Genomic DNA, 13499 nt, shown 5'->3' on the forward strand with positions numbered 1-13499 from the left:
TTGCTTTCCCATCAAGTAATGTTTTTTTTATTTATTCCTCCACTTTCAAAGACCGGTTTGCAGAGACTGAAGAACTTCATGGATTTATTCAGAAACATGAGGGCTGCAGTGTCAATCAAGAATTCAGGTAGCCAAGTGGAGCAAGCAAAGAGACTAATTCTAAAATCAGTTGTCTTGGTAGCTTGGAAGCTTGGGTTGATTCCTAGAGCAGGGTTATTGGGAATTAAGCTTTCATTCACATCCATCTGTGTTGGACAAGAAATAACACTTGTACATCTTCCAGTGCTTTGGGTTGCCTTTATTCCAGCACTACTCTGCTTCCTCTGTGTACTTTGTAAATAATTGAACACAAAACTGGATGTTTCTTAAGAGAGCTACATCTCTGTGCAATTGGTATAAAAAAGCTACTTCTACATAATAAACACATGGTATTCAGTGGCCTGTCAGTACTTTAAACACCCTCTCACTACAAAACAGACCCACAGCTTGCTCAGATACTGGGGTTTTTTGACAAATGGTGTCTGACAGATCCTCAAATATTAGGTGGCATTTCCTTGAACTTTGCATTTACAGGTAGATTTTTGTAGCTAAGCTAAATTAGTTGCCTCCTTGAAAAGGAGGTTGTCTGCTCATTTGAGTTCTTGAAGGTGTTTTGATATTTTTGATTAAGTATTAATGCTGAGGCAAACATTGAAACAAAAAATCCTGTTCCAAGGCCTTTTGACCTTTCAGTGCACGTATCCCAGCTGAATAAAAGGAGTTATGCAACCTCTTGGCCTCCCTTACACCATCCTTGTGGCAGCTATAGTAACTGCTTATGTCGAAAGGTAATATTAGAAAATATTTAATATATTTTTAGATTATATTTAATGCAACTTAGCTGACAAAGAAGAGCCAGTGCTGAGACCAGCTCTCCACAGATATTGGGAAATGTGGCACAAACTCCATTTTGAGAACAGCAGATTTCATTTTGAGGCCATGTGTGAAGCTGGGAATTTCCGAGTGATGCAAATTATAACCAGATACAGGTAAGTGAGGACTTAAAACCTCAGGTGATTGTCATCAGATTACCAGGCCTTTGCACACCAAGAGTGAAGTTCCCTGAAAAGCTTTCACTAATCTCTGGCTTCTCTGCTGCCAGTGGGGCAGTCTTCCCCTTCCTTTGCTTTCTCAAGTTGATGCCTGAGGTCAGCTGGACCAGCTTGCTCTGAAGCTGTAGCTTTGGAGCCCCTCTCGTGTCCTTTGCTCACCCCCTGCCAGGCAGTGTTCAGTCTGTGTGAGATGAAGGGTGAGGGGCAGTGATTGCAGGCTCTGTTTGGGCAGTGGGGATGGGCAGCAGTAACCAGCCTCCAGGCTGCTCTGAACTGCCCTTTCAGCCCTGCTGCTGCCTCTGCTGCTGAGGCTTGGCTTGGCAAGACTGGGGGCAAACCTGTGCTGCTGCTGCCAGGATCCTACTGAGTTTGGGGAAAGGGAAGGATTTGCTGTATTGGTGCCCTGGGTGACCATGTGGTCGGATACTGAAACTTGCAGCGTGTTTCTAAACTTGACATTGTGAAACAAGGGCTCAGACCAGTTCACTGTGCCTTGTGAGACACAGGCACTGCCTGCACCATGGGGTGATAAACTGCAGCATGTGACCTCAGTGTGCCCTATCATCCTCTGCTCCAGCCATCCTTCTGCTCCACAGCCTTCCCATGAGCCCATTTTGCATGTCTCTGTTTAGATGAACACTGATTTATTGCAGCAAGCTGTTGAAGTTTTGATTCATCCTGCAGGTTCTTGTTCACTGAAAATCACTTTTTAAGTTATTTACCAAGATCTTTAATAAGGAATTTCCACTTTTGTGACAAGATCTGATTTCAAATGGGTTCTGGCACGTGGTGTTGAATTGAAAATAGCTGTAACTTGCTTACAGCATTTTTAGAATCTCCAGGGATAATGATACAACTAAAGCTTCTGCTCTGTTCATTTTGAAACTCTTGCTCTGTTGCTGGAGGCTCTGCTCTGCTCTGTGTGATGGACAGTTGTAATTAGTGACACTTTTGCATATTTGCTGTTTCTGAAAGAAAGCGAATAGGGCCTAAAATAATTTTTACTTTGAATAAGGATTTCTTCCCCTTAGGTTTCCCACAGCCTGCTTCCTCAGCTCCACTGAAAGACACCAGGTTTTCTCATGATCTCCTGCTGGATATTTGGCTAATTTGCTGAGCTTCTATTTTGAAACAAAAGTGATGTTGGTCTTCTGAAAAACAGGGAATGTGTTACATTTTCTAGTCTTTTTGTATCACCTTTCTCTCAGCCACTGTATTTCTGTGTTGTTGTAAATTATTAACTTTTAAACACAGAGATATTGTTGCCTCTGACTCTTCTCCTGCCCTTTGAGTTGCAGGGTTGCTTTTATTGGCAGCATGCACTGAGAAATCATGTTGGCCACTTACAGCCCTGAAATTGTAATAGTTTATCCCATTACATGGTGATTTTTTCCAGCTCAGTTCTCCTGAGAACCTTGAAATGGGTTTTCCATAAAAATATTCCAGCCACTTGTTTTCTTTTAAAGGCTATAGTCAAATTTGAAGGGATAATCTGGCTATTGTTTCTTGTGGTATACATGTTCTACCCTGATGATTTTGTAACTTATAGAGGATTTTTATTTTTATAATGCAGTCTGGGTCACTGAGAACTGGGGGAACGAGCTTGCTCGTTCTTTGGCTGCAAGCAGACATATGTCATTAGCATCTTAACTGATGGAAACTTTTCCGTGAAAAATGCACACACTTTTAATGCTTTTAATCTGCACAAGCACTCCATGAGTTTGTAATGAGCTGTAATAAAAAGTTTAGGTGTCTTATATCTTCATTTCCTCAATGGCTCACAGTACCATCCTCAGGAATGTATTCCAAGTGCACTCTGCTTTGTGACTGGTTGTTTTGTCATCTTCCTTTCTCTATAGCTGTTGTGAGTATTGTCTGAGAACCAGAACTGTTGAATTTGGACTGACAGTACAGTATACTGCTACTTTCAAACTGCTTGGGCCCTCATGTTCATTATGATTCAGGATGGCAAGTATTTGTCAGGAAAGAACAAATGAACTAGAACAAGAATTCACTTGCTTTGAATAAATACGGTGAGCAATTCTTTTTATTAGTTCCTCTGCTGAGACGTTAATCTGTGTTAAAATTTGTATGAGATGTGCCTTGGTTCAATTCTCACCCTTTTATGTTAACACTTAGATAAACCAAGATAGGAGAGAGGTGATTAAGTACTTGTCCTCAACTACTCTTGCCCTCATAAGCAGTCCCATGAAAAATTGCTGTGGGAGGAATTACATGCATTGTCTGCTTGCACAATAAAAACAAGTTTTAGCAGTTGTTCTTACTGTAGTTAAGTAATCCTGTTAAAGCAGAAACATTTGCAAGTTTTATACTCAGGATGTCTTTCTGGTTTGGTGAAAGCAAAATAAAGGGCAGATTTCAAAGATGCCAAAGAGCATTTTTGTTTCCCTCCCCTCCAAGAAAGCAGCTTCCTGATGTACATACTGTTATTTATTCTGCCCTATTTAATTCTGCATCATAGTCAAAATTGTTTGCAAGGGTTCTGGCTGGCTGAAATGAGATACCAGGCTTTTTAAGCAAACTCAGAGCATTCAGCTGACTGAGGGACAAACCTGAACAACGTACAAACGTGTCTCATTGAGATGTTGAGGAAAGACCTGGTCAGGCCTTCCCAAGTGTCTGACTCACAGCGCTCCACAAAATCTCAATCCTGTGATTTAGCAAGTCATAAATAAGCCTGGGGTGGGTTTTTTTATAGGCCTAATTACACCTGGTGAAGCAATGTCCTTTTGCTCGAGCGGGGAGTTGCCACACTGCTGCAAAGGCAAAACATGGCCAGAAGAACAGAAAGGGTCAAACAGAGCCATGGAATTCCTGGGACAAGCAGGAGCAGTGTGTGTACTTGTGACCCCGTTCTCTCCATGTGCACACTTCCTGGGATGTGGTGGTGGGGTTTGTCTGTGACGGTAAGTCCGAACCATTCCCTGTTTGCCATCACTGCTGACTCAATAAATGACACAATCGAGGTGAGCATGTGTTTTGTGGAATTTTTTTTTGTTGGTTGGTTGGAATGTTGGGTGGTTGGGTTTTTTCCCCACTCATATGTATTAGTGAAAGAAAAATGAACTGCTGGGGCAGCAGGCACACCTGCCTAGAATAGTGAGTGACTGTTCAGCCAGATCTTTACATAACACCGGTGATGTTACTGCTTCTTTCATTCAGTTTTTTTGACTCAATGCAGAGCCATAATGGTTTGGAAGGGACCTTAAAGATCATGTAGTTCCAACCTCCTGCCATATTCCAATGTCTGCGGGATCCCAGGCTCATCTAGTCCATCTTCAACACCTGGCAAATGGGAATTTTAGGTATGTTTCCATGAATAAGGAACACAGCACAGGCTGGTATGTGAAGCATTTGCTAAGCCAGTGCAGCTGCAACTGATTGGATATTTTCTACCATTAGGGGGAATGAGTGTAGCCAATGCCATTCCAGCCATTGCTGGGCTAATACTTGGATCTCAGGGACTGCCTGTTAAACACTGAAGGTAAGGGGAGAACACAGTTGCCATTAGTGTTGCATCAATGTATCGTGCCGTGGGCCTTGCTCAATACTAATTCCTTGTTACATTATTTTCTGTAAAAAAAACCAGAACGAAAGACAGCCCTTTCCCTTAAACCTCCACAGGGATTGTGTAATGAATGAAACTGGTTTTCACTAATTATGAATGGTAGTAAAGTCCACTTAGAGGGGTCAGGGATTCTTCCTTACAGAAATAACTGTAGTGTCTCAGCAGGAGGACATGGACAACAGAATCCATCCCACTCATGTTCCCTTTGAAGCAGACATAAAATTGTTTAATAATCACCATTTTGTGAAAGTTGCATTGAGATGTTTGTCATCCTGGCAAAGGGAACCATCCTTGTTTACTGGTCAGCTTTCATTTTTGTGGCCTGTTACACTAAATGGCATTTTTACCAAGCTGAAATATTTTCTCAATCAAAGTCTTTAGTAGTAGGGAGTGCTTTGAACTCAGCTTAGAAAGCTCATTCTTTCTAGTATTTGAAACCTTTGCCTATTGCATAAATTACAGGCTTAATGAACTCCTCTTTGTCCCACATGTACATTATCTTGAAATTCAATCTGTCTTCCCCAACCCCAAATTCATTAATCACCTGCACACTCCCACAGTCATGGAGCCACGAGCCTACCACAATTCTGCTAAATTTTCATCTTTCTTGCTTGTAACCTTGTCCTTCCTATTCAAGCCCTCTCTCTGAGGTATCCATTTCCATGTTGCCATACCAGACAAAGTTCTGGCTCGGTTTTAGCTTGGCTCCCTCATTTGGCCAAGAGACATTATTAGATGCTCAGCTTTTTGCAAACTATAGAGGGAGATGTTTGCTCACCAGGCAGGTTTTTTTTTCCAGTGTGAAGCACTCATTTACCTTGGAGGAAAAGGAAAATCACACCAACTAAACAGAACTTTTCTTTCTGGCTGTCCAATAAAAGGACCACCTCATTACTGAAGGGAGAATGAGGGAGAATGGTTTAGTTTCAAGATGTTTGACTTCCTTCTGCAGTTGGGTACTGTTCTTACCCTTTGGTGTTTGGTTCAGGCAGGAGTTTTCCATCCAGTCTGCTTTCCACTTTTTTCTTATTTTGCTGTGCTACAGTTTACATAAAACTATTATATAATTTATACAAAGTCATTTATTTTAGAAGACTGTCCTATAAACAGAATAAGGGATTTGGTATCAGGTATTATGAATGGGTAAACCAGTTCCATCATTTTCCAAGTTTCTTGAAACATAAATCCCTCTACAGAGAATTTTCTCTAGTGTCATATGTGGTACTTGAGAACCAGTGAAGGTGACTTATTTCTGAAGGAAAAAAAAAACTTTTTCTAAGCTTTTTCCTGTTTCACAGTTGCCTGTGTTGTAGCAGCCTGGAGGGAAGGTGCCAGTGCTGGAACCAGGCCCTGTGTGTGCCTGTAATGACCACAGGCACTTAAGGCTCCTGTTCTATAACACTTCAAAATTATACCAATTTCAGAACACAGAAATTGTCATGTGAACATGATCTTCAGAGAGTAAATTAAATGGGTTATAACTGTCTTCCCTAGTGAATTTATGGTGTGGGGATTTTCATGTCAGCTCAGCTGACTGCCTCATTTTTCACTATAGGTTTTCCATTTTCAGTTAAGCTGTTGCTATTTAAAAAGATGACTTCCATGTCATTTGCAAAGCATGTAGAAGCTGGAGGCAATTCAGCATTTTGACACTCTTAATTAACTGATGGTCTGTCATGAAAGTAGGGTGTAATTAAATGATATAGTAATTTTGGCCATGCTGCTTTTCAAACTATTTTTATATCTCAGCAGAATAATTCAGGTGGTGACATCATGTCAGTATATGTCCTTCTCCTTCCTCAATGCCTACTCAAGAATTGTTGTTCATGGTTCAAAATAGCTGTAAGACAGTAAATTCCAACCAATTCTTGGTGAAAGAGGAAATAGAAATTTAAAAAATTTCCTGTCCCAGACTGTGGCCTGTCATCCTGTTGGGGTCTGTGAAGATGAGGTGCAATATGTGACTACCTACACATCCTGTAGGAGCGAATCACACATTCAGAGATCTGCAGAGTTTCCAGGACAGTCCAGATGGGTTCATGAGAAATGATGGGAGAAAATAAAGGTAATATTGATTGCTACAGAGCCTGAGCCTTTGGATGCTGCTAATGATTCAAGTAAGATTGGATTTGGATTTGGCCCAAAATACTTTTGGCTAATGAAGATTACACTGTCTTCAGCTAGAGGGGCGGGTGTTGAAATGGGAGTGCTTTTACTGGGTAAGCAAACATAGTTTTATTGAGGTATTCCAGGAGAGACATGTCCCTAACGCAGCCTGACAGTGTTACTGTTCAGAAATTAATGGGATTTGCTAGGAGCCAGTAATACCCACTACATTTTGAGCCAGGTTCTTTTGATGTCCATTTTCTGATGTGCTGCCCTGGGGAAATCTGCCATCTATTCATCTCTTCAATCCTTTAATAACATCCCTTGTACCAGGAACATCAGAATGCTGAATGCCACGACTGAGACGTTACTATGAATATGCTGAAGATCTTTGCTTGGTGTGCGATGAAACGATCTTTGGGGAATAAGTGAAACAAAAGAGTGTGTAGGATATCCTTTAATTCAATGAAGAATGTGGGTGGAGAAGTAATTGAAATGAACAAGATGCTTTGGATTTTCCTTAATGCCTTGAATACTTCGGGGTGTATTTAAACCTCTGTGTGTGTGTGTGTGTGTGTGAACCATTTGCTGCTCAAAGAACTAATGAAAGCAGGAGCCCATGTTTTTTAACCTGCCCCCATCACACCTTTTCCCTGAGGTGTGGGCACTGTATTCCCTGTGGCAGTTCTGAGAGAGGAGAAATAACCCTACAAAGGATTTTAGACTTGTGTGCGTCTGAGTGACAGCCACCTGCTGCTGAAAGCTACTGGAGTGCCTCCTTCCCTCTCCTTGCCCTCAGCAGTGGTGGTCCTTTGTGACCTTCTACAGCAGTCACCAGTTGCCTCTTTCAAGTGTGGTTAAATCTGAGCAACAAATTCTTGAATTATTTAAGGAGAAAGGAAGATGGGCCTGCAATCTGCAGCACAGGTGTGTGAGCCACTCTCCTTCCAAAGGCAGCTTGAAGTATTTTGTGCACAAAGGATGGTGTTTTTGATGCCCACTGCGCCCACTGTCACTAAGAAGGAGTAGGGAGGAAAAGCCCAGGATGCCAGCAGCAGATAAGCCAAGCCATAAGGCAACAGTGTTGCCTGCAAAAGCGATGCCTGCCAGATTCCTTCAAGAATAAAATCCCTTTTGTTGGAGTTGGACTCAATCACGCCTTGAATGATTTAATTACTAAAAAACATTAACCAGAGCTAGAGAGTCAGGTATGTCTATGGATAGCAGCTATTCATTTATCTCCAGCACAACAAAGACAGGAAATGCTTAAGATAACAATGAGCCAACTACATCTATCACTTCCTTTCAAGGAAGTTTCAGTTCCTTTCGAAAGAAAACCCTTTGAATCTAGAAAGACCTAAAGAATACACTCATACATATTAGATCAAACCCTTCTCATAAGCACTGAAAGAAAAAAAGATCCTATAGATGAAGGCCTATACTTTTGTTGTCTTACATCCTCAAAAAAAAGCCCCTCAAACAACAAAACCAACCAGACTGGACATATGTAACTGCATGATCATAGACATGTTGTCAACTCTATGCTTGGACTGAAAACTTTTTCTGACACATATTTCCTACTTCAACCAGAAACTATGAGCTTCAAGCAGATTGTGTACCCTCACTGCTCTAGCTGTCCCTCATCCTCTGCCTTCCCCTGCTCCAGTATTCATGATGCAGAGAAACTTGTAATTAAAGAGAAGTGGAAAATGTGGCAATCTTTGCAGAACAAAGAAGGATCAGAAGGAACGTAGTGGAAATGAACAGAATCAAGGATTATAGAGAGGAAGATTGTTCTTATATGAGAAAAAAGGGCATTAAGTTAAATTCTGCAGTAGAGCATTTACATCTGATGAAAGAATATATTTTTGAAGTACCTCAATTAATTCATGGAACTCACTGTTACAAGATGTCACAGATTAAAACAGGATTTTAAAAGGATTAGATGTTCTTCCCTATAAACTGTGTGTCTATTTATATTAGTTAAGTACAACAATGAGCTGATTTATTTCATTTGAATACTGAATGAATAAAAAAATCTGACAGCTGTTTTGGTCATGGAATATAGTTATGTTGGAAGAAACAAAAGACTTCATCAAAAGATATCACTTCAACATTCATAATAATGGGTTATTTAATAATACCTATGTTGATTTGATTTTTCAGCAGTAGATTTATTTTGCACTGTGTATAATTAAAATTGAGTCAAGTTTGAATTGTAGTGTTTTGATTTCTCTAAAATTGTTTTGTTCTTAGAATTTTCCTTGCATCTGAAATGTTGACATTCGAGGGAGTGGATTTCTGTTCACAAAAACAGTCATTGAAAAATCCTCCACAAAACATCCTCTGTGCTACTGTTTGCTGGTGGAATTCCTTTCTGCTGTGTCTGATGCAGTTTGTCCCCAGCCAACATATTGACTAAGTCTTGCCTCTAGGAGTGAGTGCACCAAGCACTGAGGACGTTCACTGAAGCCCACACAAATGCCTGAGTCTGTTATTCATGAGCTTGTAAGCTCCCTTGTAGGCTCATAGTCGGCCTGATTTTGGAGAATCTCTGTTTAAAAATCACCCATTCTTCACCATTGTGTTTCCTATGGGCCATGAAGCGTGAATATGTTGGTGGGATGTATGGAAAAGTGCATATGGCTTTTTAGAAAGGGCTGTCAAGAACTTAGAAACTTCCTTCTAGAAGTCGTGAGGTGTGCTGATCCCTCCCTCCTCACCAATGTATCATACTTAAGGCAGATTTTTTTAGAACAAACTGGCACAAATTACAACTTTTATCTAAACAATGAGAGTCACAGTTCTCAATCCACCATCCTCTGGCACAGTGCCAACATTTTTCCTGAAATACTATTCTCTTTGAAAGAGTTTTATATGACTGAGGAAATTAAATAATACCACAGCCCAGTGATATCCCAATAAACATGAGATAGGATGCAAAATCAGGAGGTCTACAATTCCAGTACAAACTCTGAAAGGCGTTTTTTGAGCGATGTGGAGCAGGTTGCTTAATCCTCACGAGGCAACTAGCAGGTCTCAACTATTTGTAAATTACTTTTACATCTTCAAATGCTAAAAACACGTCTGTCAGCATTTAAGGAAGATGAAGTTCTGTAGATGGAGTTACTGTCTCAAACTCCCATTCATTTTTGAACCTCAAAGTTCTTTTGTTTTGTTGAACCAGAAAGCACATATTTAGGTGATAATTTCATATCTTCCAAATGATAGCTTTTCATGTAGTCAACATAATAACACTTCCCATGAGAGACTCTCCAAGTGGCTTCACAGACCTTCCTAAGGTCTCATGGAACTCTTACTCATGCTGTAAATATAACTACTTCTACTACACAGAGGAGAGAGGACGCGTTAAATGTCACCCAGCAAGTCAGCAAAGAGTTGAACAAGAACCTGTTTCTCCCGATTCCAAATCCTGGCGAGTTTGTTGTTACTGAGCACAGCCGTGTTCATCTGGAACACTCTCACAAATACTTGAACCCCATGGGTATTCACTGAAGGCATTTCCATCTTCTGGCCAGATCAGGAATGTAATCAAAAAGGTACTTAAGCATTTCCAGGGCTTCCAAACACAGATGAATAAAAAAATAAACAATAGGAATTAAATGATCCAGTTGCTTATTGTTTTCTTGTTAACTTAATCCTGTAATTGGCCTTATTGCTTAACAGAGGCTTTCAGATTACCTGAGTGTAACATCTCATTCTCAAATACCAAATCCAAATAACAACCCCTGAAAAGTTGTCCTATGAGTATTGGAAAAATAGCCATTGTTTGCCTATGGATTTGTGCCACCCTCTGATCCCTTCCTTGCACTCACCCCAGCCCTGCCACATCCACAACAACCCTCTTCCCACAACAACCTCAGCTTCCTCCACATCCTCTGCAAGGCCAGAGCAGACGCTGATTACCAAGGTGGCTGCTGCCACACTCAGTATGTACCAGCAGAGTTGGACTGGCTTTGGCTCAACCCCTCTGTGTCTGGCCACGGATTGACACAAAACTTGTAAGAACTAAATTTCCTTTGAGACATCAGTTTTTCATCTGTGGCAGAAATTGGCCAGGAGATCACAAAGATATGGGAAGGAGGGAGGGGAAGAGGAAGGCGAACAATTTAATGGAATAAGTGTTATTTCTTTATTAAGCTTGGGCTAATAATTTAAAATGAGTGCCAGAGGGAGAGAAAAAGAAAAAAATCAAGATGTAATTGAAGTCCAAAGCCCTTGCCCAAGTTCCCACACAAGTTTAAAACAGATACAGACGCAGATCTCTTAGAGCCTCTAGGCCAGCGTCTGGAATATTGAAGAGAAAAGTGATGGATATTTCAAGATTTAGCCAGCACAGACAGTAAAGAAGTGTTGCCCCCTTTTAAACACATAGCCTATTGAGATTACTGCTGGAAAGGATTACAATGCAACCTTTTTTTTTTACTCCTAAGAATAAGTTCTATCTGGTGGAAAATGCATCATAGATTAATTAAGTGCCCATGTATTAGTGGCTTTATCGTATGACTCACTAATACTGAGTTAACCTTAATATAGGATTCTGAGGATATTAAGCCAAGGATTTTATTGATTCACATTGTTCTGGTGCAGGTAGTACTTGAGTGTAATGGATGAAGTCTGCACAAAATTTAGAAAAATCAAAGATCCAAGGCTGATGAGGTAATCAAGGTGTATTAAGACAGACAGCACAGGAGCTGGGCCAGTCTCTCAGCCACTAGAGGGCAAAGCCACGACATTGCAAACTTCATCACTGCATCTTTCTAAGGGTGTTATCAAGGAGGGGTTGTTTTTTTACAACAAAAGCTGGTTAAATGATCACCAAGCCCTTCCCCATCAATGGCGTTAGTAATGAATCCTTACAGTATTGTTTCTGTCGGTGTGGTGTGCAGACAGTCATTAGCTACTGCACGGGAAAAAAAGCAAACATTTTCTTCCATGGAACTGCTAATAAAAGCTTCAGTCATCCAAGGGGTTTGGACCGTTTAGGTTCACAGCAGAGGCCTTTCCTGCTTGAGATCTTACATATCAGTAGAAGACTGAGCACCTGTGTCAGGAACCACATCGGGAAAGTAATGAACCTTTTGCTGCAAGGTTTCCTAGTTGTTTGATGGTACCAGATCAGACTGGGAAACTCCTGAATGTTTCCATCCCTGATGGATTTTGGAGAGGTCCAGAGCCTTATATACAATTCCCTACCCAAGTCAATCTTTGACCTTCTAATATTAAGTGTTCCAGTTCTTCTCTCCCCTGGTTCTTGCCCTCTCCTGTGCCTATGTCTATTATCAATCATCTATTCTCTGCTCCTGCTAAAATTTCCACTCCACTGTTCCGAGATCAGACATGGATCAGCTTTGGTGCGGACCTGAGAGACTGCTTGGCACAAGATCAGTATCCTGCCTGTGACAGTGGCCAGAAGCAGACACCAGAGGAAGAGTTTAGTAGCAGGATAATCGTACAGTCACACTTGTCAGGAGTAACCTCCCAGCTCCCAGCAATGTATGTCTCAGACTTCCCGAGTGAGAAAAGTTCTCTTGGCATGCAATATGCTTCAAAGGCTTTGCCTTCTGTGAACAAGTCCACCCATCCCTTCAACCAGTGTAAACATTGCCATCCCCACGGCTGCTCCCATCATGTGCTGAGGAGCACATGAGCTGTGTCAGATGATGCTGAAAGGGATGACAGGTTGTTACTTCTTAGTGCCCAAGGAAATTGAGTTCTGCATAGATGAGCAAACAGAATCCACAGCTATGCTCACAGAGCTCTGTCTCATGGGGAGCAGACTTACAGCACTGAACTCTGGCTTCTGCTAAAATTTAGTTTCTACAGTCACCTGATTTTGACATTTCCAGTGCTGGGAAATCTAACTTGTCCCTTTCTAAAGTGTCTCCATGATTAATTACCTTCCCTGGTAGAAGACTTCACTGGGAAGCTGAATACAGTCACTGAATTTTGGAAGTACTCAGAACCTGTGATTGAGTGACCCCTTCACCTTTTTTTTGACACTGAAATAGATTGAACATTTTCACTTTCAATCTAATTCATTCTTATTCATCTTCTCTGAACCATCTTTTTTTCCCCTTCTATTAAGGAATTAAGGAATTTGGATATCAGACTTCAGGAGCACTGGAACTAGTACCAGAAAAATAAATACAGACATCTTTCTACATTATTCTGTTTATAAACCCAAGGATTGCATTAGCCTGTTGGCTACAGCACCACACCACCTGCTTATTTTCTTCTGATTATATGTGATGATTCTCCAGGTTTTTAGCATTAACATGTAAAGCACAAATTTTCTCATCCTATAATCACTGTCTTCATTCTTTGGTGCATGTTTTCACATTTGGCTGTACAGAAATGCATATTACTTGTTATCAAGCCGTCTCAGCTACTTTACAGCATGTCTTGTTATTTATGAATCCCTATTGCTTACATCACCTACAAACTTTGTAAGTGATGATTTTATTTCCTTAGAGCCATTAATATCAATTCAATACAGCATAGAACTAATTGCCAGAGGACCCAGAAACACATTCTTTGATGATGACTTCTTATTTCCCCACTTTGTAACTGTCAGTTAGGCAGAGTCTCAGCAGTTTAATATGTGCTGTGATGAGTCTGTATCATTTTGACTTCTTAATTAAAATGCTGCAAGTTACCAGAACAAATATTTTGCAAACCTACTTACCTTC

Source organism: Corapipo altera, unplaced genomic scaffold, assembly GCF_003945725.1.
Source record: "Corapipo altera isolate COAL_440 unplaced genomic scaffold, ASM394572v1 112, whole genome shotgun sequence".
NCBI classification, from domain to species: Eukaryota; Metazoa; Chordata; class Aves; order Passeriformes; family Pipridae; genus Corapipo; species Corapipo altera.